Source organism: Lactuca saligna, chromosome 8 (assembly GCF_052625555.1).
Source record: "Lactuca saligna cultivar CGN05327 chromosome 8, ASM5262555v1, whole genome shotgun sequence".
Taxonomy (NCBI): Eukaryota; Viridiplantae; Streptophyta; class Magnoliopsida; order Asterales; family Asteraceae; genus Lactuca; species Lactuca saligna.
The window spans coordinates 190211511-190238923 of NC_136424.1; the positions used below are offsets into that span (position 1 = coordinate 190211511).

Sequence of the window (27413 nt, forward strand, 5' to 3'; positions counted from 1 at the left end):
ATCCATGAATGTTGCTGGAGCATTGGTTAGTCCAAACGACATAACCAAAAACTCGTAGTGTCCATATCGGGTTCTGAATGCAGTCTTCTCTATATCCTGCTCTCTTACTTTCAGCTAATGATATCCTGACCTTAGGTTGATCTTTGAAAAATAACTTGAACCTTGTAGCTGATCGAACAGGTCATCAATCCTCGGCAACGGATATCTATTCTTTATTGTTTCCTTATTCAGCTCTCGGTAATCGATGCACATTCTCATACTTCCATCTTTCTTCTTTACAAATAACACTGGAGCTCCCCAGGGTGATGAACTAGGTCTAATGAAACCTTTGTCCAATAACTCCTGAAGTTGCATCATCAACTCCTTCATCTCCGTCGGTGCTAGTCGATAAGGTGCTTTTGCACTTGGCGTTGTTCCGGTTAACAAGTCAATACGGAATTCCACTTGTCGATCAGGCGGTAATCCAGGAAGATCTTCGGGAAATACTTCTGGATAATCACACACAACTTGAATACTCTGCATCACCTTCTTTTCCTTCTTAGCATCGATCACTAATGCTAAGTATGATGTACACACCTTGGTCAAACATTTCCTGGCTTTCATTAGAGAAATGATTCCAGAATTTACTCTTCGTTTATCTCCATACACCATAAATGATTCCTTCCCTGGCGGGTTTACCTTCACTATCTTCTTCTTGCACAAAATTTCGGCATCATTGGCGCTAAGCCAATCCATTCCCAAAACGATGTCGAAACCGTTAAGTTTGATAGGCAATAATTCCTCGTGGAACTTATTCCCATTCAAACCAATTAAGATGTTTTTCATACGATATCTAGCAGGTACAAACTTGCCACTAGCAACTTCGACTAATAAAACATTATCTAGTCTAACAATAGGCAAAGCTAGTTTTCTACCAAATTCATGCGATCTAAAGGAGTAATTGGCTCCAGAATCAAATAAAATTTGGGCAAACAATGTGTTTACGAGAAAGGTACCTGAAGCGGCATCAGCTTCATCTTTAGCAGCTTCCAGTGTCATCTGGAATGCTCTCGCCTTTGGCTTTGGCGGAATGTTGGGTCTAGCTGCCTCCTTCTTCTTCGGGCAGTCCCTCGACATGTGTCCCTCCTCACCACAACCATAGCAAACCTTCTTAGAGAGGGTACATTCGTTGGCATAGTGACCTGGCTTTCCACACTTGTAGCATCTGACCACTACCTCACATTTTCCATGATGCTTCTTCTTACATTTGTCGCACCATTTCGCTTCGCCTCCACTTCCCCTCGAACCAGACTTCGAGAACTTGTTTTTCTTATTGGACCCTGAAGTTCCATCGAACTTCCTCTTCTTACCAACTTCTATCCTTTCCATACCCTTTTCCTTCTGCTGGGCCTCCACATTCTTAGATGCACGAACAACTGTTTTCTGAGTAGTTGCCATCTTGACTGTCGGACCAAAGTCGGCAGGCAGTCCATTAGCAAACCTCTCAATCTTGGAGAGTTCCGTTGGCACTAGGTATGGAAATAAATTCATTTTCTCAGTGAATGCAGTAGCATAGTCGTCTATGCTCATCCTCCCCTTCATCAAGTTTTGGAACTCATTGTTCAGATCAATCAGATCTATCTCTGAATAATACTGCACCCTTAGTTGTTCCAAGAACTCCTCCCATGACATTTTTAGGGTTTCCCCTTGTGGCATAGTATCTACCAACAACTTCCACCAACTCAATACTCCAGTCTTCAGTTGTCTAACTACAAAGATAGTCTTTTGTTTGTTGCTACAATCGTAATTTTCAAATACCATCTCCATTTCGGAGATCCAATCCATTATCTCAACAGGCTTCGGGCTTCCAGAAAGACTTGGCGGCTTGGCGCCCAAGAAATTCTTCTACATTTGCCCATCTTTATTGTTTCTCCTTTCCGGATTGTTTTTTCGTTCTTCTTGAGTCCCAACTTGACTCACAATGCAACTATTGTTCCCTTCCTTCGATTGCTCGGGATTCAATTCAAGGTCCTCAATAGGTATGATAGGTTCGTCCCTATTATTATGCAACATTTGTCGCATCTCCTCCCTTTGTTTGGCTAACATAGCCCGAATCATGGCTTGCACCCCAACCATTGTTATTGGTTCTGGTGCTGCTGCTACAACAGGTATTTGCGCAATCACTGGCGGTTGATTCCTATTTTCATCCGCGTTTCCAATGCCACTCCTTGTTCTCACCATTTTTGATCTACACACCGAATAAGGTGAAATTTAGATCTTTATTCACGATAGATTTCAAATCATCCTTATCACTCCGAAACGATTACATGCTAGTTCTAATATCGTATACATACGCTTAGAATCCTAAACACATAAACCTTCAGATCTGGTTGGCAACAAACCGTAGATCCGAACAAATAATATCATATATGGCAACATATTACATTTAGCACATAAAAGCATTTTAGGCAACTTTCCTAAAAGTAAACTAGTGCTCGTGTCTAAAATCCAACAGACACTCATCTCAAATTTCCACTTAGCATTGTAAGTTTAAGTCTAGAAATCCTACAAATTCCTAGTTCGCTTAAACTAATGCTCTGATACCAACTGTGACATCCCCAAAATCATGGCCATAAAAGACCGATTTCATTTATGCTTTTTAAAATAATTTCAGAGTAAATCCTTTTGATTTAAAAGTGTTGCGGAATTTGTTTCCAAAACAAAACATGATAAAATAATATTTATCAAAGCATTTCATCAAGAGATGCATTTTCATTATATAATCAAAACTCGGGGTGTCATGTTCCGATACAGACCATAAAGCATAAAAGATAACATTACAAGTCATTCACAAATATATACATATACAGACTTGTAAACAAAACAATTCGATGATTCATCCATCTTACGCCCTTGCGCCACTTCCTGTAATACAAATAAAATTGAGTAGGTCAGGCTTGGGAGTGTGGTGAGCATATAGGGTTCTCAACCCACAATAAATAAATTATATTTAATTTCACCAACCAATCACTATCCCGATTACCCATTCCCATTATCCTCACTTTACGTCCCTAAAACAACATCTATCTCAAGGGACCTAATCTAGGATTTTCATCAGGACGGACATTACTGCTAAGGGGTTTCCTCAATAATAGATATCCTAAAGGCAACCATGAGGGGGATAGAGTACATTGGTGAACACATCGTTCATAACACCTACAGGTTAGGAACCTGCTAGCGTCTCACAAGACTGCCTAGAAGGATTCTGTGGTCGTTATCCATACTTCGCTGAATAACTAGGTCAACAACAACAACATCGAGGCCTCTCATATGTTTATTACACACCAACTATCTATCCATGTTCTACCCAGCATATTAGTAGATAAAAATATATATTTTTATACATAGTTTAAAACCTGTATAGCATTTTCATTCAATACATATTCCACATAACAGATGAGGCACACCCACATAACACGTATTTCATAGAAAATAAATCAAATCTATGAGATAGAAGAGAGTGAATATACATTCACACATATAACAACAAAATTATACACATAACACGTATTTCGTATAAAATACTTTGTAATTATGCGTTAGAAGAAAGTAACTACACACTCACATAATGAGAAGATGATCGGACATCACTACGGCTTGTAGAAGTAGTAATCCTCAGCAGATCTGGAAGATCTCCACAAAAATCGAACTTCTCGCGGATAGAGTTTCGGCTCGGGAATCGCACTTCTCGAGATCTTCGGGGCTTCGAAACTTGCTTCGGGGCTCGGGAATATTAACGGGTCTTCGGGGTACTTCTAGCACGCAAATCGAGGTAAAACGGGAGAGAGAAGAGAGAAAAAGAGCAATTGATCCGGCTGCCCTCGCATCCTATTTATAGGAGGCTGGAGCCTCGCCGTACGTTGGGCGTACGCATGTACGCGTAGCGTACGCGTTCGAAATCGTCATGGCGTTCGTCATGCGAAGAACTCGAGTGCGAGGGACGTCACGCTTCGCTGTACGCTGGGCATACAGCAGTACGCTGGGCGTACCTTGGATAAGCTTGGTGACTCCCATTCGGATAAGGCCGAATTTTATAATTAAATTTAAATATTAATTATTTAGTAAATTTTTGAAAATTTATTTCTTCTTCATACGAACTCCGTTTTCGACGTTCTTTATATCCACACGTAGGTGAGACTACCCTCTACAACTTTCGTTTAGACTCTGTCCACTAATTTTGACTTTATTTTTATTAATTATTTTTAATAGGCCGGGACAGAAAAATTCCGTTATAAATTCATAACTTCTTCATCCGACGTCCGTTCTCGCCTAACTTTTCATCGCTTTGATACTAACAATGAGATCCTCGATTCTCGTTTAGATTGCTTCGGCTAAAAACCGCTCGATCTCAAATCGAGTATTTCGGGCTGCATACCGCTAAGTCGAAACTTCAATAAATCATAACTTCCTCATACGAAGTCAGATTTTGGCGTTCTTTTTATGAACGCTCTCGATTTAACGAACTCTACAACTTTCGTTTATATCACTAAGGATAAATATCCCTCTAACATAAATTTCACTTTTTACGTCATTCAGCGTTGTCGGTTCTGTCGCGAGACTTCGACAGGTCATAACTTCTTCGTTATAACTCGGATTTCAGCATTCTTTATATCTTCGGAAACCTCGTTTCAACTACAACAACATTATCCAAAGATATCAAGTTTATTTGACACTTAAATTTTGACACTTATTTTTATTCTTAATTAATCAAACCACATAATTAAGCAATTAAGCACAAAACACATAATACTCAAATAATACACTTCTATTATTTCAAAACGGGTTACAAAGGTTAACCTAGACTATTATATCATCATTAATGACAGGCCCAGAAACACAGGCGTTACATACGAGTTAATGGAAAGCAAAAGTCGAAATACCGATCAAATTACGTCGAAATGGTGAGATATTCGACTAAAATGCACCGAGTTTGGAGGAATCTTCAACAACCTCCTAAACATACGCAAAAGCGGCTCGAACAATTTTGATGTTTTCAAGCCGGCCATGGACCAATTTGAAAAAACAACACCAACACCCAAAGTTTTTCCGTATATGAAACCGTGGCTAAAATTGAAAGACGCCCCAAAATGGAAAGAGCAAACGGAAGGTACTTCGCAATCTTCCGGTTCAAAGTGTTTGAGAACCCCCGATGCAACTTCTCAACAATCAGACGGCCGACCACACAACAACAGCAACAACAATCCGCTAGATCTTGAAGACGACCAACCTCTTCGTCGGCCCGTTGGAAGAAGTAAAGCAAAAAAAACGGCATCAACATCTTCGAATTCTAGTATTGTGGATATGTTTGGCGATAAATTTGATCGATATGTGTAACTTCAAGAAACGAAGGCCGAGGTGATGATTCGGATGGAACAAAAAATGATTAAAGCATAATCGTCATTTCAAGAGGCACAAGCGACACTTCTAACAAAAACCGATATGAAAATCTTGAAAATGAAAACGGACGCCCTCGAGGGCGAAGACTTGGAACTTTTCGAAGCGATGAAAGAGTCGGTTCGAACCCGATGTAGGCGTATGAGGTATTTTATTTTATTTATGGTTCCAATTTTTAGTTTTTTTTTAATGTTTTTTTTTAATTTTTTTAATTTTAAGTATTGTAATTTTTTTTATTGTTAGTTTTTTTTAATTAATGTAGTTTTTTTTAATGTAATTTGGTATTTTAATTTAATGGAAAAACTAGTAGTAAAAAAATGATTTTAATGTATTTTTGAATTAAATTTAAAAAAAAAAAAAAAAAAAAAAAAAAAAAGTGGAGTGGTGTGTTAGTGGTAGGTATCTCATGCTAGTGGTAGGAGAATGTGATCCACCACATATGTTGCATGTGGTGAGTATAACGGATGATCTTATTCTCTATCTCTTCTAACTTATTCCCAAATCCTAATTTATGTAAATCGATTACTGCTGGTCTTCTGCTAACGTTCCATTCTTAATTTCAGTCGACTAAACTCGATTTTTTCCATCACTCCGAGTTCTATCAACGAGTCAAAGTTACTGTGCTTGATTTGGGTTCGATTTTTTTCCTGCCTAAAGCAAGAGGAAAACAGAAGAAGACTTAAATCAGTGACTTTTTTATTCTTTTGTTTGTTTCTTATTACGTTTCTATAAGTCTATTACATTTTAATTACATTTCTATTACCTTTTAATTACTTCAGTTCTTGATTTTGTTTTGTTCAAAATCGTTTGTTTTAACTTCAAGAATGAAATGGGTTTCTCTTAATTTGGTTTCAAGAAATTGACGATTGCATTATGATTTGTGACTCAATTTCGTTGATTCTAATGTAGTAAACTAGTAATGTTTGACTTTTACAAGTGATGGCATCCATCCACTAAGCATCTTTAAACATATATATTAATCTGAGTTTTTTTTAATCATTTCAATACAATGTCGTGACATGAAAATCTAATGAAAATGTTTTAAAGTTTGATTTTTACGCTGTCAGTATTATTCACTGTACAATATCATTTACTGCAGTCCCATTATTCCTGATTGCTATAATCTGGTTTGTGGGATTGGTCTATTCTTGCTCTCCTAATTTGTTGATGGCGTGATACTATTGTTGCTTTCTGATTTGGGTGAGTTCTTTACTACTCTTCTAGTCTTCTTCTTATTTTAATTTTACTGTTTCATTTTAATTAATGTAATTTTGATTTTGTAAACTTTTTGTGTTTTTCTTTCTTGTTTTCCTGATGTGAATCAGGATTTAGGAGGCTTTTTTGTTTTGGTATTTGACAACTATGAAGTTTGCTCAAATTTTGCTGCTGTGAGTTCTTGTTCATGTTGTTTCTTTCCTTGCTTAGTGTTTATAACTAGATTTGCTGTGTTTTAGATATGATTCCCAGAAAACAACCATCCGGTGCACAAAATAAAAAACGAAAAAAAAAAAAAACAAGAAGAGGCTAATGAATTAAGAGGGTCTTTGAATAAATTTTTGGTTAGAAATCAAAATGCTAGGAATATTCCACCAAGTACTTCCAATCATTCGGTTGATATTTCTAATGATTTTTTTTTTAAAAAAAATAACTTTGTTGAGAAAAACAAACCAAGCGATTCTAATATTTTTGATCCTAGAGTATGAGATGATTTAGATCCAGAAATGAAAGATTTACTAATAGAAAAATGGTCAAATAGAGAAATTGATACAAACACAATTTTTCCAAAAGATGCACTTGGTAGATATTTTTCTTGTGATTTTTTTATAAGTAGTGTTTAAAAAAAATTACCATCCACTCGAGTGCATCCTGCAACAAGTACAAAGTAGTGCACATTAGTGTCATTATGACAACTAAAATAAACATGCTTTTGAATGATTAAGTTAGGACTATTAAATGAACCCTTTTAACATATAAGTAGGAAATGTTAATGTTACTAAATAGCAACGAACTTTTTAATAAGTCCCATAGACTCATGGAGTCACTCCACTTAATCAAACGTTGACCAATTTTACAGGCACCATGCTAAAGGGATGTCCATATGGTCAACTAAGCAAAAAAAAAGAAGGTTGCCTTTAACATGACACCATGTGAATACCATATCATTCTGACCGATCAATATTGGACTGACTAGTAAATTTAGATCTGTAACACAAATTTTGATAGTTATAAGGTACTCTTGAGTGAATTATTGCATACACATACACATATGTGATATATTCTAGTTATTTTTTGCGCGAAATTGATGCTGATGAGTTATCCGAAGGTAATTACGACCTTATCATGTTTAATAAACAAAAGTCTAGAATTCCAAAACTCAAGAGATTCATCTTCAACTAGAAAGATTGCAAATGCAAAGTGCAATTACTTACAAAACTTTCTACTAAAATGTAGAGGTTTATAAAAAATTTCTACCAGGAATCGACTAAATGAACGACTATCTGATTTTACAACTTCCTTTAAATTATTGCACTCGAAGGTGCTGTTTAGATTTAAAAACTAAAAAAGAATAAAGAGAGCCAAATTCGGTGATCAGAATGAAGAAAATAATACCTAATTGAAGGCGAGTGGAGAATAGAGGGAGATTTGTTGGCTGAAGTTTAAATCTGCGGTGCACAGTGGTGCGGCATAGCAGCGGTGGTGATGCGATGTCGGAGGTGGAAGCAGTGAGCGACGATGGCTGCTTTGTGGTGGTGTTAGGTATGGGAGAGAAGAGAGTGACGAGATTGGGGGAAAAATATTCTTCAAACTCCGCTCTCTAACACATACGAAGTAAAAGGGATGCGTATAAGAAATTGGGGAAACACCAAATTTATTATTGCCGATTCACTTTCGTTGGGTTAATAAGAACCATGAATTTAATTTCTTTAGTGGCACATATTTAATTTCTTTAGTGCCACAAAATAAATCAATAAAATCATTCCATACAACTTTAACCGTATATAAAAACACATGAGTATATGACACAAAATATAGAGTTTTAGTGGCATTTTAAATTTTATGTCATTATTAAATACTAATATTAGTGACATAAATTGTTAAGTGTCATTAAATCTATTAATTTTATAGTGGCATATAAATTATGCCACTAAAAACATAATACAGGGGCATAAAAAAGATATGTCATTAAAAACATATGCCAGTAGAACTTGTTTAAATAAAGTTTTGATACTAGCCCTCTAGTTCTAACCCCTGGTCCTACCTACACTTTCTCCTTTCTTGACGAGTTATGAAGGTATCGTTTTATATCTTCTTCAAGTTTCTAGGGTTTAGGCTTTACGGTGGAAAAGGAAATTGCAACCAATTTCTGGAGAGCATATATTATATTCAAAATTATTAAGATAATTTCTTTAATGGTTGATGTAAGCCTGTAACGATGATAGCGATCTGTCATATATATTTTAGTAAATACATTCATATTACAATTTTAAATATATAAAAAAATTGAAAAGATAAAACAATGATAATATTAAATTTGTTAAGAAATTCGGACATAAACCGGAGGTGCACTCATACGTTTGCTGTTGTCGTTTTTGATTATTGAATAATTTTTTATTTCATTTTCACTATATATATATATATATATATATATATATATATATATATATATATATATATATATATATATATATATATATATATATATATATATATATGTGTGTGTGTGTGTGGAAGAAGTCAATTATTGACAAGAATGTCATTGTTTCCAGATGAATTATAACATTTATATAATGTATATATTTTTATTCAAGAAGTGTGTTTTATAAAATCATGAGTTATGACAACAACAAAAAAAGACATAATTTTATTAATCTGAATTAATGGTAATACCCATTATCAACCATCAGATCAACAAGGAAAAACAACGAGCAACAAAGATAATTTGATTAATCTAAATGTACGTTTCTAGCCCATCATTAAAGACACGAACAAAAACCTCCATCTCTGTAGCCGAAAGACACACACCAATCTCCAGATCTTCACTTTGATCTTTGCAAGCAGCCATGGATATGGATCCATTATAATCTATCGAAATCGTTTCATGCTTTTTAGGCTTCCCCCATCCGAAATCCAAATCGTAAAACTTGAGCTTCGGTGATCCAGCAACCCCAATCATTGTTGTTGGCTTCAGTTCAGACAAGAAATCTTCAAAAGATCCTAAATCTTTCACGATTCCATCTTTATCAGTCAAGGTGTTATGTAAACTTTCTCCAAGCAATTTAGCAGCATTAACAAATCCTTCCTTTCCCATTAACAGCTTCGTTTTATCCATGTTTCCACAAAACGTCACACAGTTTCCAAAATAAGCTGCAGGGATCGGTGGATCCAGACGTGCTCTACAATCGATGGTGAAACCAAAAAGTTCAAACTCATCGTTTCTTGATTCTGCTATGCAACTCCAGATATAACCACATGCAACTGTAAACGATGATACATATACTAAACTAGGCAGTTGGGTTAAAACCAATTTCTTCAACCGATTGAGGACACTTCGTGTCAAGATAACTGTCATTCGAACTTTATCAGTTTTCCCTGAAAGACATCGAGGTTTATACTCTTCGTTAAAAGTTTCAACCTTTGCGTTCTTCAGATAACTTTCATCAAGTTTCGGGAATTTAACAAGTCGATCATAAACGGGTAAACTCCCATGAGTTAAAAACAACTCATCTGTTCCTGATTGAGCTATCGAAGTCCACGCCTTCAAGAAACAAAACCGCGTGCTAGCATCACCCAAGCTATGATGATTCGTCATGCCAATAGAGAATCCATTGTTCGGAAAAAGTGTAACTTGAACGGAGAACACCGGAATTGTTATGAAGTCGGAGACTTTAACAGTGCGTTTGAGAAGAGGTACAAGATGATAAAACTTGTCACACTCTCGTGGATGGTTTCCTGTAAGATCGTTGAAATCAAGGTTACATTCTGCGAAAGTAACATCGACGTAATCACCTTCAAGATATCGGATTTCTGGTTTTTGATCAGAGGAAGGAAACACGATCAAGTTGCCAACGAATGGAAAAAAATGTTGAAGGGTGATTGATAATGAGTTTTTCAGGTTGGGGACGATGGTTTCAGTGAAGTGTGATTTAGTGATTGGGATGTCATAGAAGAAGACAGCGTTAATAGGAGGTTCGGTTAGCCATAAGAAGTCGAAGAAAGTAAGTGGCAGCGAGCGGTTGGTTACTGTGGCCGGAGGTGGCGATACTTGCGAGTCTTCAAGAATAGTTAAGATTGGAAAGGAACCCATTTTGAATCAGCGGCCTCTGATTGTTTTAATGTCGTAAAGGCTAAAACTAGTGGCGTTATTTATATAAGGATAAGGTGACGATGAGAAATTCAAATTGGTGACTTGATGTATGTGGTTGTAAACTTTTTATTGATGTGGTCATCTTTATAAACTAGATTCTAGATTTTTGAATACCATAAAATTTTGTACAGGTGGATATGTCAATTTTTAATTTAAATTTAAATCTTCATAATATTGGTAAACATTAGGAAATTTCTATATGTAGTCTTTCTCTCCTTATTGGATTTATTCATAATTTATGTTACCTAGAGTATTTATAGTAGCACCCAAAAATTATGATGCAATTAGTTGATTAAACTTTTATTGTTAGTGTTGACTGTTGAATCTGTATTTAAGATAATTAAAAAAAAATTCAATGTGTTATTAGTTTTGGTTTTCATATGTATTATATTTTTTTTAAATAAGATTATTTTTAAAATGACGTACATACAACTTTACTATAATAAATTTACACATTTAGTTTAAAAGCATCTTATTTTATAACTATATTTTTGTTTTCATGAACACCTTAATCCTGCTAATTTTGGTTTGTTAGGTCATTATCAAATAAACTATTTGACAATATTACTATGATTTAGTACAACTTTTATTATATGTACTCTTTATTATTGCACATGGTGTGAATACTGAAAGCTAAATTTCATAATCAGAGATCCAAAGTCATGTGAAGTTTGGTGCCAGTTGTTTATTGAGTGGTGAAGTTTGGTGTGAGTTTGTGGGTACAATCTTGTCTCAGTTTTCTAACATACTGTTTTAAAAGAATGATACTTTTAGACTACATGAATGAACGGAAAAGGGGGAAGTTTGAATTGAATTGTACTTCAGTTTTATGTGACTATTAGAATATAATGTCAAACTTTTATTGACAGAGTCGCTTAGAAGAAGTTATAAGACTGATAGGAATGGGCAACACTCACTGTTGTTATTAGCTAAAAACGCATGTAACACTGCCGGCGCTTGATGTTATTAGATGTTGTGTTATTAAGATGTGGTAACGAGATCGGGAGATAACACCCAATCAAATCATTTTTTCATATTTTTCTCTCAATATCTTTCCTCATAAGACTATGTTATAACATGTAATAATATTTGGAACACCACACCCACTTCATTTTATAACATGTAATAATATTGAAGACTATTGCCCACACCTAATAGCCTAAAGCTAGAAAAAGTGGAGGAGGAAAAGTGAGAGGAAATGAGAACCATTTATTGTGTTGAAAATTCATAATTTCATGACAACCCGAAAACTAAAAGTGGAACGTTGGATCAAAAGTAATTTATTAAAGACATGATCGTCATCTTACCAGTTTTATTTAACATATTAATATAAATGTCTAAAAATTTACATTATAAATCAAATTTTCATATTTTCTTAAAAATAGTATTTTTTTTTTTTTTTGTTTTTTTATTTTGAAACGCAGATTTTGTTTTTTATTTTTTTTTATAGAAAACATGAATTTTTAAAAAAAAAATTTGAAAAAAAAATAGTATTTTTTTTACTGTAATTTTTTTTTAAAGAAAGCTGCATTTTTTTTTTCATAAAAAACAATAAATTTTTTTAAAATAACCGCATTTTTAAATAAAAAAACTACAACTTTTTAAAAAGAAAATTACATTTTCTTCTAGAAAAAAACTATATTTTTTAGAGCGGATTCACCCAACCTATTATCCATTCGATATTAGTTATATATATATGTTCCGTATACATCAAGTCATCATAAGAGGTACCAGGTATGGGTCAGGTCAGAGGACACTAATTCAATGTACAGTTTTCTAGTACAAAACATACTTTTCAAATCAAAACTTGGATATGCAAAACTAGAAACTTACCAATAAAGCGTTTAACCCACGAACACCCACGGGAGTGTTTGTAGAAGGACTTGATGAGATGCAAACCCAAATCCTTCAATGGAAATGGAGGAGTCATCGCTCTATTGTGATGGTTTGAGAAAACAGATTCGGTCTTCGAAATCTGTTCCTGTCCAGAACGGAGCAAAGTCAAGTTTGCTGTCTGCACCTTCTCCGACTTAGCCCTAACGTGGTGGAATAGCCATGTTAAGTCACTGACCCTATCAGTGGCTAACTCAAGAGGTTGGGAAAACCTAAAATGTCACACCCCCAAACCAAGGATGGCGGAAACGTCTGGGGGTGGAGGACTTCATGTACAGTATCACAACAACGTGTATAATAGTGCTCAAAGTAAAAACAACCACCATAAATATAATTGCAAAAGTTACACCAAAGTATATGTTTACATGTTTCAAAAGCAATTACATTATGATGACAAAATAAATTGTTGACGGTTTAGCGTCCCATCCTCAAAGCGATGAAGTTTTCCTGTTTCACTGATTTCCTGAGAATACAAGTAGTTTTAAAGAGTGTCAACACAAAGGTTGGTGAGTTCATAAGGGTTTTGTTTGAAGTAGAAACCGTTTTTCCTTGTAAAATCGATTTAGTTTGATTTCCAGAAAATCCAATATTTTCTTAGTTAAGTATGAATAGAAATAATCCTACATGATGCTGTAATGAACCCTAGAGTAATCCGTAGAGTTCCTCTATAATCGTCCAACATATAAAGTTATATAAGGCTTAACTTAGATAAAACGTTGAATATAGTGGGTCTGCCCTAGGTCCACAACCCAACGAGGAACAGGAGATGAGGCGGGCACCACCAATTCTAGGCCAATCAAGACTAAATTCTTATATGACTCAACATATACGCTCAGCGACTATAGTTGAAGTCTAACAATTTTAGAGGAAGTGTAGTTTTAATATCATAATAGCTTTGTGTAGAGACCCGGCACTTTGTATTTGTACCCATAGAGATAAAAGGTGATTTTAAATCGACATAAAACTCATTTAGGTTTTAAAAATAAAATCCCGTAAACTTATGGATTGTTCCCTATGTGAGCCGTTATAATCATACTATGACTATGTGAACCTGCCACGACGTTCTCAGTGTCGCGAAAAATGAAATGACATTTGTCACCCGTAGACCTGCAGGTCCAACTGTAGCTAGCAGCAAGGTGTGGGGTGTCAATCCCAATATAGATCTATATACAAGTATCACGTTCTCCCTCAAGGAGATTCTGATTATAACTACCAGGAATTATATCCCGCACTCGGACGTACGGGGAGAGAGAGAGAGAGAGAGAGAGAAAAATAGAGAAACTCACAATATAGGATAACAAGTTTACGTGAAATGTGTGTGAATATAAATATTTCTTGTATGAATGTACCCTTCTTGTACGAGTGCGTAGAGTGATGTATCATAAACTATACCTATTATAGTTTATCTAAAATGTATGTACTATGTATGAACTCCTTTATGGAAAAGTATTAGTGTTGTGAATTTATTGAACCATAGCTTAATAAATTTACGTGAAATGTGTGCGAATAGAAATCTTTCTTGTATGAATGTACCCTTCTTGTACGAGTGCGTAGAGTGATGTATCATAAACTATACCTATTATAGTTTATCTAAAATGTATGTACTATGTATGAACTCTTTTATGGAAAAGTATTAGTGTTGTGAATTTATTGACTATACTTTTTATAGTTTAATAGCACGTGTTCCAAAATGAATGAATAATATTTAATATGAATGTTTTAGTTTCAGTTCATAATGATAAACTAGCAAGGAAACACATTCAAATATTAGAACTTATGATTATACACTTTGCTCAACATAATACAAAGTGTTATGATATTTACATGCTGTTGGCAAAATTTAGCAATTCTGCCATGTTTTGGAAAAATCATAGAAAAATCATACGAAGTCGAAAACTAGATCCGTAAATTCTGAGAGTTCGAAAAATGTGTCTAGTTTGCTCATAATTTTTATCACAATTTATAATGACCTCTAACTTGGGTGAAAAAGTCCATAATCACAGACTGGTCCGGATTGTTGTTTGAAATGATAGGCAGTTTTGTAAAAATCACCATAAATTGTAGAAAAATCGTATGGAGATGTGCAAGTAGCCATTTTAAAGCTAAAAACTTGAACTATTTGCACCTTGTACAGTTTTGAAAACAAAAATGTTTAAGATGCCCAAATCAGTCCGTGAATGGAGTTGAACTTTTCTGATGAAGGCTGTTAGAAAAATTTAGATATGTTCTTAGTGTTTTAACTTGTATTCCCCCCCTGAAAACTTGAGAAAACATGAAAATGTAGGGGTATGAACTCACCTTGAGTGATTTCAGTAGATGATTGTTGAAGAATGGAAGTGTTTAATTCAAGAACACTTGGAGATGCCTTGAAGGTTTTCGAGAATCTAACATCATAGTTAGGGAGTTTGTGTAAGCAACCAAAGATTTGAGTAGAATGAAGTGAAATAATAATAGGGAGGATGAATTTTTACTTACTAAGTGTGGAAGAACACTTGAATCCAGCCTTGGATCTCGAAAATTTGTGTAGAAGAGTTTGAGAGAAAAAGTGATGTTTGTTACTTAGTGGAATGAGAGAAATGAGAGAAAATGAGGAGTGTGGTTGATTGTTCCAGCTCAAAAACGTGGGAGTGAGTGAAATTTGAGTGTAAGGGAACATTGAAGTGACATAGGTAAGGTGGGGAGGTATGGCTGGTCATAGAGTGGGTGTGGGGTGGTTGATTGTGACTTTGATTTTTTTTTTTTTTTTTTTTAACTTGCAGGGCACAATGGAATATATTACTCCTATACAGGAAATTGACTCAATCAAGGACGATTTCACAATTAAAGTTCGGATCATACGTCTTTGGACTCAAAAGTCAAGAACAATGTCTTATAATTGTCTATATCCCATATTTAGTTTAATTTTCTAAATATATGTGTGGTTGTCTATGTGTGTGTATCTCTTTAAAATTCTGCAATTTCATCATTTTATGACCCCCATTTGCGAAGTTGAGTATTTATTTCCAAAAATGCGAAACTCCAGGGACAATATTTGAAATCTTCTGTTTTCTTCCCCAATTCGCATTCTACTATGAAATACTTCGCATCTTCATTCTTACACCCTTCGCATCCCTTCGCATTAAATTCTGCAATTTCATCATTTTATGACCCCCATTTGCGAAGTTGAGTATTTATTTCTAAAAATGCGAAACTCCAGGGACAATATTTGAAATCTTCTGTTTTCTTCCCCAATTCGCATTCTACTGTGAAATACTTCGCATCTTCATTCTTACACCCTTCGCATCCCTTCGCATTAAATTCTGCAATTTCATCATTTTATGACCCCCATTTGCAAAGTTGAGTATTTATTTCCAAAAATGCGAAACTCCAGGGACAATATTTGAAATCTTCTGTTTTCTTCCCCAATTCGCATTCTACTGTGAAATACTTCGCATCTTCATTCTTACACCCTTCGCATCCCTTCGCATTAAATTCTGCAATTTCATCATTTTATGACCCCCATTTGCGAAGTTGAGTATTTATTTCCAAAAATGCGAAACTCCAGGGACAATATTTGAAATCTTCTGTTTTCTTCCCCAATTCGCATTCTACTGTGAAATACTTCGCATCTTCATTCTTACACCCTTCGCATCCCTTCGCATTAATCACCTTCGCATTTTAACCTAATTAATCAAATGCGATTCACAAAATTTTTCATTCCAGATGCGAACACAGTTTAGTTCTTGAACTCTAAACTTGCGAAATCAAAAATTCATATGTTGAACCCATATGCGAATATTAACCCAATTGACTTCAAATTGATTCATAGATGCGAACACTCGATTGTTTTACTTTCGCAAAATGAGCATCAACAACTCCACAATCGAGTTTTTAAATTCTTGCAAACAACAATTTCATAGTCCTTGACTTCGCGTTTTTCTTCATGAATCATCCCTCAATCATCAATCCAATTGCGAATCAAAAACTCATATGTTCTTGCTTTATCGATTCATCGACCTAATACACAAGGTTTAATAGAGTTGACCGGCTTGACTTGATGACTTGACTTGACTCAAGATTGACGATTGTCACAAATTGACCCGAATATGACGGTTGTCACATCATCCCCCCGTTAAAGGGAATTTCGTCCCGAAATTTGCACTTCGAATGGGGATCCAGGAATTTAGAGGAAAGATGGGGATGACTTTTCGTAGTACCAGAATTTGATTATGGCGAGGAATAACTCGCCCGGTGTCACATGATTACTACTATGCATGCTTTAATCGATGCTAGATTTATCATATAAAGAAATTCGGGATTTAAATGTCGATGTTAGAAACACGTACTGATATTTGCGGGCAGTTCCGGAGTGGTTTCTCCCTCGGTGATTGCAAACACCCTCCCGCCACCACCAGCATCTCTTGTTCTTGGGCATTCCCTTTTAAAGTGTCCTGTTTCTCCACACTCGTAACAGGTTGGGCTTACTCTAGAGCCGGGTACCTGGGTGATAGGTCGTGCTGGTGCCTTACAGAAACGAGCAGTGTGCCCCTCTCTGTCGCAGTTTTTGCAATGCATCTTTCGGCAAGCCCTAGTGTGATGGAAGTTACACTTGTTGCATTTTGGAAGTGTTCCAGCGTATGGTTTCATGGGAGTTGGTGTGGTGAGGGTTGTGGCAGCATGAACAGCAAGGGTCTGTTGCTTCCTAGCGAGGCCTTGGGTTGATTGGTCCTTCTTGTTGTCCCAAAACTTTCTTTCGTTGTTCCCTCCTCTTGCTTGGGTAAGGGTGGTTGTCATAGTGTCATGGTGGGCATGATGGTCAATGAGTTTGCAAAAAGGAAAACTGATCAGATGGTAAGTTCCTACTAGTAAAGACAAGTCAGTTGTTATAGAATTTGATTTTTCCTGCGTTATTCTTCGATTTAAGAATTCCTTATATATAGTTCATAAAGGAAGTCCATATGAATGAACTTCACGAGTTAGTGGGTTTTGTGGTCTCTCTTAGATTTTTCACGAGTGTGCTCAAGGCGATTGGTGCGGATCGTATGTATTCTCGTTATTTGCATCAACCTCTGCGATACTATGGAGAGTTGTTCTACCCTGAATCTCGTTTCGGGCAACTCTATAGACTAGGATTGGAAAAATTTTATCTGCTGAGTTTCCTTCGTTTATGTTGTAGAAGCTTCGTTCTCTATTAAACGACATATGTTGGTCTTGTTCTTTGCTCCAGGTTTCCAAGCACTCTACCCAAGGAGGCATCGGGCCTTGAAAGCCGGTCAAGGGTTGGGATTCGGAACAAGAGTCATCGGGGTTAAGTTCTCCACTTCAGGGTCGGAGTCAGAACCATCAGCATAGCCTTCAGCTTGGTGACCATCTACAGGGGTTGGGTAATCATTCTCTGGCTCCTCTCCGAGCCATTTGGTATTGTCGTGGTTAGGGTAGTACGGGTCGTCGTGTGGGTGGAACTCCAGCCATGATATCTTCGCGAGAAATGGGGATATAAGAAATAATTAAGCAAAAGTACTAATTGGCTAATTATACGATGATCTTTATCAGGTACTTCAACAAATTGTTTAGTGCATACTAATTATATGTATTCGGGACAGGATAGACCTTCGAATAAGCGACCCTAACTCTAAATCCCCAATCCAACGAGAACAGGAAGTAGAGCAAAGATCCACAGATTCTAAGTCTATGACGTCCTGGATACATAAAATTTTAATGTATCCACTAAGCAACTATTGACCTATTGATAAAGATCTATTTAGTTCTCGCAGATGTAATTTTTAATAATGCCAAAATACCCTTATGGTATTTCATTGTGGTAGTGTTGGTAAGTTTTTAGACTTGTTGCCACATCACAACCATTCTTGGGCATATGCTAATCACTCCTCGGACCAGCATAGTTGATCAGGCTATGCTATTCCCAAGACTGATCATACATCCCCAGGCTTAACTGTGATATCCAACAATCATTACTTTTGTTTTGTCCTAAAATGATGCTGACCTTAGTATGTATGCATGCATGTATACTTTTAACAAAAGTTATTTATTCTTAAAGGTATAGTGGTTTTGAAATCTTAAAATCAGAGACTTTAGTCCCAATGCATTTATAGTTTGTATATCTTAGGTGGTTCGATATAGTTAGTTCACTATAAACAATGCTCTGATACCAATCTGTCACACCCCCAAACCAAGGATGGCGGAAACGTCTGGGGGTGGAGGACTTCATGTACAGTATCACAACAACGTGTATAATAGTGCTCAAAGTAAAAACAACCACCATAAATATAATTGCAAAAGTTACACCAAAGTATATGTTTACATGTTTCAAAAGCAATTACATTATGATGACAAAATAAATTGTTGACGGTTTAGCGTCCCATCCTCAAAGCGATGAAGTTTTCCTGTTTCACTGATTTCCTGAGAATACAAGTAGTTTTAAAGAGTGTCAACACAAAGGTTGGTGAGTTCATAAGGGTTTTGTTTGAAGTAGAAACCGTTTTTCCTTGTAAAATCGATTTAGTTTGATTTCCAGAAAATCCAATATTTTCTTAGTTAAGTATGAATAGAAATAATCCTACATGATGCTGTAATGAACCCTAGAGTAATCCGTAGAGTTCCTCTATAATCGTCCAACATATAAAGTTATATAAGGCTTAACTTAGATAAAACGTTGAATATAGTGGGTCTGCCCTAGGTCCACAACCCAACGAGGAACAGGAGATGAGGCGGGTACCACCAATTCTAGGCCAATCAAGACTAAATTCTTATATGACTCAACATATACGCTCAGCGACTATAGTTGAAGTCTAACAATTTTAGAGGAAGTGTAGTTTTAATATCATAATAGCTTTGTGTAGAGACCCGGCACTTTGTATTTGTACCCATAGAGATAAAAGGTGATTTTAAATCGACATAAAACTCATTTAGGTTTTAAAAATAAAATCCCGTAAACTTATGGATTGTTCCCTATGTGAGCCGTTATAATCATACTATGACTATGTGAACCTGCCACGACGTTCTCAGTGTCGCGAAAAATGAAATGACATTTGTCACCCGTAGACCTGCAGGTCCAACTGTAGCTAGCAGCAAGGTGTGGGGTGTCAATCCCAATATAGATCTATATACAAGTATCACGTTCTCCCTCAAGGAGATTCTGATTATAACTACCAGGAATTATATCCCGCACTCGGACGTACGGGGAGAGAGAGAGAGAGAGAGAGAAAAATAGAGAAACTCACAATATAGGATAACAAGTTTACGTGAAATGTGTGTGAATATAAATATTTCTTGTATGAATGTACCCTTCTTGTACGAGTGCGTAGAGTGATGTATCATAAACTATACCTATTATAGTTTATCTAAAATGTATGTACTATGTATGAACTCCTTTATGGAAAAGTATTAGTGTTGTGAATTTATTGAACCATAGCTTAATAAATTTACGTGAAATGTGTGCGAATAGAAATCTTTCTTGTATGAATGTACCCTTCTTGTACGAGTGCGTAGAGTGATGTATCATAAACTATACCTATTATAGTTTATCTAAAATGTATGTACTATGTATGAACTCTTTTATGGAAAAGTATTAGTGTTGTGAATTTATTGACTATACTTTTTATAGTTTAATAGCACGTGTTCCAAAATGAATGAATAATATTTAATATGAATGTTTTAGTTTCAGTTCATAATGATAAACTAGCAAGGAAACACATTCAAATATTAGAACTTATGATTATACACTTTGCTCAACATAATACAAAGTGTTATGATATTTACATGCTGTTGGCAAAATTTAGCAATTCTGCCCTGTTTTGGAAAAATCATAGAAAAATCATACGAAGTCGAAAACTAGATCCGTAAATTCTGAGAGTTCGAAAAATGTGTCTAGTTTGCTCATAATTTTTATCACAATTTATAATGACCTCTAACTTGGGTGAAAAAGTCCATAATCACAGACTGGTCCGGATTGTTGTTTGAAATGATAGGCAGTTTTGTAAAAATCACCATAAATTGTAGAAAAATCGTATGGAGATGTGCAAGTAGCCATTTTAAAGCTAAAAACTTGAACTATTTGCACCTTGTACAGTTTTGAAAACAAAAATGTTTACGATGCCCAAAACAGTCCGTGAATGGAGTTGAACTTTTCTGATGAAGGCTGTTAGAAAAATTTAGATATGTTCTTAGTGTTTTAACTTGTATTCCCCCCCTGAAAACTTGAGAAAACATGAAAATGTAGGGGTATGAACTCACCTTGAGTGATTTCAGTAGATGATTGTTGAAGAATGGAAGTGTTTAATTCAAGAACACTTGGAGATGCCTTGAAGGTTTTCGAGAATCTAACATCATAGTTAGGGAGTTTGTGTAAGCAACCAAAGATTTGAGTAGAATGAAGTGAAATAATAATAGGGAGGATGAATTTTTACTTACTAAGTGTGGAAGAACACTTGAATCCAGCCTTGGATCTCGAAAATTTGTGTAGAAGAGTTTGAGAGAAAAAGTGATGTTTGTTACTTAGTGGAATGAGAGAAATGAGAGAAAATGAGGAGTGTGGTTGATTGTTCCAGCTCAAAAACGTGGGAGTGAGTGAAATTTGAGTGTAAGGGAACATTGAAGTGACATAGGTAAGGTGGGGAGGTATGGCTGGTCATAGAGTGGGTGTGGGGTGGTTGATTGTGACTTTGATTTTTTTTTTTTTTTTTTTTTTTTTTTAACTTGCAGGGCACAATGGAATATATTACTCCTATACAGGAAATTGACTCAATCAAGGACGATTTCACAATTAAAGTTCGGATCATACGTCTTTGGACTCAAAAGTCAAGAACAATGTCTTATAATTGTCTATATCCCATATTTAGTTTAATTTTCTAAATATATGTGTGGTTGTCTATGTGTGTGTATCTCTTTAAAATTCTGCAATTTCATCATTTTATGACCCCCATTTGCGAAGTTGAGTATTTATTTCCAAAAATGCGAAACTCCAGGGACAATATTTGAAATCTTCTGTTTTCTTCCCCAATTCGCATTCTACTATGAAATACTTCGCATCTTCATTCTTACACCCTTCGCATCCCTTTGCATTAAATTCTGCAATTTCATCATTTTATGACCCCCATTTGCGAAGTTGAGTATTTATTTCTAAAAATGCGAAACTCCAGGGACAATATTTGAAATCTTCTGTTTTCTTCCCCAATTCGCATTCTACTGTGAAATACTTCGCATCTTCATTCTTACACCCTTCGCATCCCTTCGCATTAAATTCTGCAATTTCATCATTTTATGACCCCCATTTGCGAAGTTGAGTATTTATTTCCAAAAATGCGAAACTCCAGGGACAATATTTGAAATCTTCTGTTTTCTTCCCCAATTCGCATTCTACTGTGAAATACTTCGCATCTTCATTCTTACACCCTTCGCATCCCTTCGCATTAAATTCTGCAATTTCATCATTTTATGACCCCCATTTGCGAAGTTGAGCATTTATTTCCAAAAATGCGAAACTCCAGGGACAATATTTGAAATCTTCTGTTTTCTTCCCCAATTCGCATTCTACTGTGAAATACTTCGCATCTTCATTCTTACACCCTTCGCATCCCTTCGCATTAATCACCTTCGCATTTTAACCTAATTAATCAAATGCGATTCACAAAATTTTTCATTCCAGATGCGAACACAGTTTAGTTCTTGAACTCTAAACTTGCGAAATCAAAAATTCATATGTTGAACCCATATGCGAATATTAACCCAATTGACTTCAAATTGATTCATAGATGCGAACACTCGATTGTTTTACTTTCGCAAAATGAGCATCAACAACTCCACAATCGAGTTTTTAAATTCTTGCAAACAACAATTTCATAGTCCTTGACTTCGCGTTTTTCTTCATGAATCATCCCTCAATCATCAATCCAATTGCGAATCAAAAACTCATATGTTCTTGCTTTATCGATTCATCGACCTAATACACAAGGTTTAATAGAGTTGACCGGCTTGACTTGATGACTTGACTTGACTCAAGATTGACGATTGTCACAAATTGACCCGAATATGACGGTTGTCACATAAAAGAGTTGATGCTGGAAGAATACTGCTCGAGGGGCAAATTTCAAAAGCTGGAATAGGAACTATGGGTGTATACCATGATTGGCTCAGAAATAGTGACATACACTGACAGGTTTTGCAACCTGGCAGCACTATGCCCTGAGATTGTTACTCCAGAGAGTAAGAAGATAGAAAGGTACATCTGGGGTCTAACTGCCCCTAACCAAGGAGATGTGCTGTCTTCCAACCCAGCCACATTCGATAGTTGCAAATGCTTGGCCTAACCAATCATCGACCATAGAGTCCACCATAGCATGGAAGTCCCAGTTCCCGAGCCATCAAAGGGAAAGGAATATAAACGGAAGTCGGGGAACACGAGGAAGAAGAAACGAACAACACAGGAGCCCCGATAAGGGAAACATACGAGTACTATGTACGCCGCTCCAACGCCTGCTGCTCCAGCACCTGCCAGTCGATATGATGGAACCCTTCCGAAGTGTAGAAAGTGCAACTACCACCACACCGGAGTATGTCGGAAAATGCAGTGTCTGAACTGCCACAGAAAGGGACACACAGTCTGTTTGTGCAGGGTACCAACTCAGCCGATCTCACAAAACTCTAGAGTTGAAGAAAACTAAGCCTGCTATGGCTATGGCGAGACTGGACACTACCAGAGGGACTGCCCGATAATGAAGAAATCAGGCGCAGATGGACGCATTTTGATGATCACCACAGGAGAATCAACCCCGTAGTCGCCAGCGAGCAGCGATACGTTTTCAAAATAGTAATTACTTTAAAATAAAATTAATTTATATTTATATAGAAGATTAAAACTTGGGGAAAACACTTAAAAATAATTATAATATCTCACTTATTGAAACAAGTCTTAGTATTCAGAAGAACTAAAGGATCCATTCAGAGAAACTATGATGGCTTAGCATATACATCAAGGTTGTGCATAGCTAAGATGTTGCAGACTGAGAGCGAGTGAGTCCGCCTTAATTCCTGTTCCTTGTTTGGTTGTGGATTTGAGGCAGAGTTACTCAGTCGACTATCTTATTCATCTTAATTATTCATAACTTGTATATGACAGGCGATCATAGTGGTAGGAGGATCGTAGTATAAACTATCGACACTAGTTATCAAAACACTTTCTTTTGTATGCACTCGCTCATCGCGATACGATACATAGGAGTGTTAACATAAAGGGGAAAAACAGAAAGCACTAGAACATTTACAGAGAGTACATTGTCGAACACTCTTCATGAGTTGGCGTCATCCTCACCATACTAAGTTCATATGTTTCTATCGCGTCGATCGTCAAGTTCTCGAAACCTTCGTCATTCATATCGACAGTCCAACCTAAACCTCAGTTTTATCTTTCGTATTCAAAACCCCGAAGTACTCGTGCGAACGGTACTTTGTCCTCCGAAGCCTTGTCGTCAGATGTCCGCAGACCGTCATGAAATACCACTTGTCCATCAGACCAAGTTCGAGAACAGAGGATACGGAAAAATACAGCCCACCTATCACTATTCGGTGTATATGCAAGGGTGGTATATGATTATGATTACGCAGATCTAGTATGTGTGTTTCCGCCCTATCTTTTGTTCCTTGTTTGGTTGTGCACCTGGGGCAGAGTCGCACATCTGACCGTCTTACTAATCGTAATTATATACGACTTGTATACATGAGGTAATGATAGATAGACCGAGTATGAGTCCAATCATGAACGCTAGGGCAAAATTGCCAGGTCTACGAGTGAGTATTCTGCAAATCAGAAGAGCGCAACACCAGTAGTATTGTAAGAAAGATAATTTCGGGATGAAATTCCATCTAACGGGGGGATGATGTGACAACCCGAAATTTTTTTTCTTTATAAATTCAACAGTCAACTCAACTGAGTGTCAGACTCATTGATGCTATCATTTATCCTTGTTTAGAGTCCGTTCAAAGGTTCAAAGCTCAGTACATTCAAGCATTGAGTAAAGGATTGGATCGCGTACACGTAAAGCACCAAAATTGAGCCTTACACTCCAACATAAGGAGTGTACGGCCGCACACATGGGTGTGCGGCCACATAACCCTCTCCTGGCAGCACACTCATGTGTATAAGTATAGATCTCAGCCTTCTTTCATTCCTTTTCACCCTTCCAAGTCTAGAATTTGATTTCTCTCTTAACTAGCATCCGATTTTCAGCCTAGATCTTCAAGAACGTAATTACTCTTTCCCTTTTACTTGAATCTTGTTTAGAACACTTGATTTAATCTTAGAAAAGGCCCATAACTCATAACCATATGGTGTGTGCGGCCGCACACATAGGTGTGGTCGTACACCCCTCAAAACATCCTCAAACACCCTCAAAACACCCCTAAAAGCTTCCATATCGTGAGTGCCATCCCCTAAGCTTGTTACTTACTAGATATAAGCATTCGAAATCGTCCAAACCAAGTTCATCAAGGAGTGTCCGGCCGCACACACCCCATGTGGCCGTACACCCCTTTGTTATGTGCTTAAGGGCCTCCAAATGTGCCTTTCCGGCTGTGACAACCAGAGACGTTTTACTTTTAAAGCCTAGTCAATCAACTAAACTGAGTCTCAGACTCATTGGAAATGAGTTCTAGCCCAGTTAATGGTCATTCTTAGGAGTTTTGAGCCTAATACACTTAAGGAATAAGTGTTAGAAAGTACCTGCTAGAACCACAATGTAGCAAATCAAACCATAACCTCCTCAAAATGAGTTCACGACCATAAGACCATGAGTTTACAGCCGTAAACTCGTGTAGCCGTAAACTCAAGAGTATATATATGGTCCTTGGCCATTTTTCTCATTCTTTCCTTTCTTTGGCTGATTTTCTTCAAATCCTCTCAACTACCATCAAGATTTCCTTCCAAGATCTTCACATAACTAAGCATTCTTCCTAGATTTGTTGATACATCTCTTAATCTAGTATCCTTACATAAGTTCATCCATGGAAATCTTTCTTTTCTTAGATCTTCAAGTTTCACCAAGAGCACCAAGAACACATATTAGTGTTCTTGACCAAAACTGACCATTTCAAGCTTCTAGATTGTAAGTACACTTCCCTATACTTCTTATCTAGTTAGTATCCATGCTTAAGGACTTGAAAACATCAAGATCACAAGAACAAAAGGAGTTTATGGCCAAGCCATCTCCCATGGCTGTAAACCACTTAAACGGTGCCATTTTGGCCATTAACCCTCCTAGGTGCAAAGCTAGTGACCCAGAACCCTTCCTTGATAGTTATAGGACCTTAAACTACTCTCATAAACATAAATGGTCATGATTTTATAGCTGTAAACTCCTTTGGGCTGTAAACTCATCAAAAGCCTCTTTAGAAGTGGTATTTCTCATACTAGTGTAGAGCAAAAGTCCCTAAAGCTTCCCTAACCTTCAAACTTACACATATACATGAGTGACCATGAGTTTACGGCCGTAAACTCCCTTTGTCCATAAACACATGGTTGTAAACTGATGTTGGTGTCACTCTACCCTCCTTTGTTGAATCACAGGTGATTCCAACACTTGGACAAAGTGTTTCCTAGTCCCGTGAGGTGTTTCCTTGCCTTTGGTTACCCCTAAACCCTATATAATGATGCCAATATATGTTATTTAGGACTTATTGTGTCTCATGAATTAATTCATGTAACTTCTCATCCTTACGCGCATATTCGTTGAATCACCCACATCAGGTGAGTTTATACCCCGTAATGAATCTTTTAACTATTTTAAATGCTTTAAGGGGGGGGGGGGGGATACAAGTTGAACACAATTAAAATTGTGTAAAATGTTTGTTATTAACATCTTTCAAATGATTACTTATGTCTTTTATAAGGTATCAAAACATTTCAAAAAATCTTTTAAAGTTATGTTACTTTTAGTTTGACAAAACTCTATTTTTAAAGTACAAGCATAACTTAGCATATAAAACGAGTCTTTTTCAATAACAAGTTCAAGTAAAATGTTAGTAAACTATAATAGGTATAGTTTAGGAAGATACTATTCATTACTTCTAGTACAATGAAGCATACAAAGAGTTAGTACATACATAAGTCAGAACATACAATAAGAGAAACAGAGAGAAGATACTATACACTCGTACATACAATTCATACATACTATACATTGTACTGACAGAACATACTGTACACATATTAGAATGCTACAACAAGAAGTAAGTGTTGGAATAGTGTCTAAGGCTATAACTATATTCGGTGGTGCATGGTCCTTTTGGGTTGCCTTCACCATAACAACTTGAAGGATGATTTATTAAGAGAGAGCAAATATTATAAGGAATAATATTTAGCTATTTGATTAATATAAGTCATAAATTAATTGGTATTAATTTGGTGACTTAAAGAGATTAATTAAATAAGAGGGTATAAACTGTCAATTGTTTGATAGTTAGACTTTAGACTATAAATCCATTAGGATACACCTTGGACGGATTCTAAGAGCTTTAGGATAGCTCAAATCGTCCATAGGGTTATCTATGGAATGGATTTGGATAGCCTTAAGAGAAGATTATCCAATTAGGGTTTAGGGTGAAACCCTTAAGGAGTCTAATAGTATAAATAGACCCTATGGATGAGGGAATTCGACACACAACCTTAAGCAAGGAACCTCTGGTTGAATTCCTCCCCTCTCCTCTCTCCTAAATCATCTTGCTTGCTATTGGT

General features: G+C 36.3%; 1 long non-coding RNA gene and 1 pseudogene across 1 annotated transcript; both read right to left on the reverse strand.

Moving 5' to 3' along the window:
• Window positions 1-2719: 2719 nt before the first annotated feature.
• LOC145008680 (uncharacterized) lies at window positions 2720-8289 on the reverse strand. Its single transcript, XR_013663585.1, has 3 exons — window positions 8044-8289; window positions 3605-7299; window positions 2720-2904 (listed from the first exon to the last, which is right to left on the reverse strand). It is a non-coding gene; the product is annotated as an uncharacterized LOC145008680 (long non-coding RNA).
• Window positions 8290-9266: 977 nt separating this feature from the next.
• Window positions 9267-10816, reverse strand: LOC145011085 (malonyl-coenzyme A:anthocyanin 3-O-glucoside-6''-O-malonyltransferase pseudogene; annotated as a pseudogene).
• Window positions 10817-27413: the final 16597 nt, after the last annotated feature.